General features: G+C 48.9%; 1 pseudogene; it reads left to right on the top strand.

Moving 5' to 3' along the window:
* Nucleotides 1-227: 227 nt before the first annotated feature.
* Nucleotides 228-1,887, top strand: LOC109785594 (flavonoid O-methyltransferase-like protein Os11g0303600; annotated as a pseudogene).
* The last annotated feature ends 507 nt before the right edge of the window (nt 1,888-2,394 follow it).

The raw sequence follows: 2,394 nt of genomic DNA, 5'->3' as shown, positions 1-2,394 counted from the left end.
TTACTAATTATCCACTTCAACTTCTATTTTGACGTATATCCACTTTAACAATACCCCTGTCACTGCCACGCAGCAATGTCAATGGATCAGGTGACAGGCAAGATGTGTCTCTTTATCGTTTTTAATTTCCACGCGCGGGACACGCGTGATAGCGCCATGCCCTTGCTTGTTCAACTCGCACCGACGCACGTACCCACGCGAGCAGCTATATATGTGCTGCTAATAGTACTTGATGGATGCACACTGCTTGAACGAAGCACCATAAAAAGACCTCATCAAATAGCTGGAGGGAGAACCTCAAAAAAAAAAAAAGCTAGAGGGACAGTGATCAAGGTAGCGACAATGGCGGCCGAGGCTCAGCAATTGACCGTTCCCACCGAGGCAGAGCTTCTGCAGGGGCAGGCCGACCTTTGGCGCCACAGCCTCTACTACATGACCTCCATGGCATTCCAGTGCGCCGTCAAGCTCGGCGTCCCAACCACCATCCACAGCCTGGGTGGCGCGGCATCGCTGCCCGATCTGGTCGTCGCGCTGTCCCTTCCACCTGCCAAGCTGCCTTACCTCTGTCGCATCATGCGGCTGCTGGCTACCTCCGGCGTCTTCGCCGCTGATAACGCCACCGACGTGGTCACCTACCGCCTGACCCCGCTGTCCTGGCTCCTGCTTGACGGCGTCGCCGTAGAAGGCCACCCAAGCCAAAGCTCCCTTGTGCTCGCCGCAACCTCGAGGCACTGCCTTGAGGCTGCGATGGGGCTCTCCGACTGGTTCAAGAAGGACGTCGCGGCGTCGCCATTTGAGGATCTCCATGGCGTCACCCTCTTCGACGGGAGCATGGCGGAACAAGACCCCGAGATCGATGCCGTGTTCAACGACGCTCTGGCGTCCCATGATAACTCCGGGTTCCTCACGGTCCTGCGGGAGTGCGGCACCATCTTCCAGGGGCTCGAGTCCCTGACCGACTGCTGTGGTGGCGACGGCACAGACAGCGAGAGCCATCGTGGAGACCTTTCCGCAAATCAAGTGCACCGTGCTCGACCTTCCGCGGGTGATCGACAATGTCCAAGCAGATGGTGTGGTTAACTACGTGGCCGGTGACATGTTCAAGTCCGTCCCACCTGCTCATGCTGTGTTGATCAAGGTACCACATATAACAAACTAATCAGAAATCCCTCTCTTGTCCATTTTATATATCACTTCGTTACCAAAGTTTTATTGAAATTTCCCTACATATATAGCTTGTGCTGCACCACTGGAGTGATGAGGACTGTGTGAAGATCCTTGCTCAATGCAAGAAGGCCATCCCTTCGCGGGAAGAGGGAGGGAAAGTGATGGTGATCGACATAGTTGTAGACTCTTCTTCGGGACCAACGCACGAAGCAGAGCTCCTGATGGATGTAGCCATGATGGTGATGACCAATGGCCGGCAGCGAGATGAAACTGACTGGAGCGAGATATTCACCAAGGCAGGATTCAATGACTACAAACTTGTGAAGAAACTCGGAGCTCGAGGTGTCTTTGAGGTCTACCCATGAGACAGGCCCAAAATTACGTATTATAAGTTGTGGTTTGGTTCACAAGATGTGCTCTATGGAGATTGTCTTACTTTGTCAGGTATGTTTCAAGGAGAATACAAGGTACGAGCGAGCATATGGAGTGTTATGCATATGGGTGTCATGCATTCTAGGTAACTTTCCGGTCGGTAAAATTTCCATTCGGTTAAGTACTAAAGCACACTGTGTGCTTTTTCTGTGTATCATGTTCACGGTTACTACAGCCAGAATGTGATGTTTGTTGATGTGGATACCATGTAATACCCAATTGTCTCATGTAAACTATCGCTTATGATGTGTAATATGTTGAGTTTGTGTTGAATACATGTATATGCTGGAGTAATCCAAAGGTGTTTGGATAGGAATTGGGTCGTTTTCCCACACCATATCTCGAGTTGTAATCAACAAGTTGGTCTTTGTGATGTGTTTTCGTGTACGCATATTCTTGTCTTGGTGCCAGCATGAGCGCCAAACTAAATGCTAGCACACATATTATAAACATATATGACGATTTGACGGCCATGATATGTTTAGTATTGGTGTGAGGATTTAATGTCTGTGACATGTGTACAGTTATGAAGACCTGACGACCATGACTGTTTATGAACTTATGAAATCTAATAATGACTATGATATTTAGGTATAACTATAAATATCAAATGGTTGTTATAAATGATTATGAAGGTCCACAAAATCAATGGTTGGATGTCATGGTGGGACTCGACTAACCAATCATTTTGACCACCCCGACAGTGCAAATATTGTGATATCTTTTTCTTCATGGTGGGTGTGCTTGTAGTGGTTGGCCTGAATAGTTGGACGAAAGGATCCCATCTGCCCCCGC

This window comes from Aegilops tauschii, chromosome 4 (genome assembly GCF_002575655.3).
Source record: "Aegilops tauschii subsp. strangulata cultivar AL8/78 chromosome 4, Aet v6.0, whole genome shotgun sequence".
NCBI classification, from domain to species: Eukaryota; Viridiplantae; Streptophyta; class Magnoliopsida; order Poales; family Poaceae; genus Aegilops; species Aegilops tauschii.
Note: the sequence above shows the minus strand (reverse complement) of the source record. Positions and strands in the feature narration are given on the sequence as shown.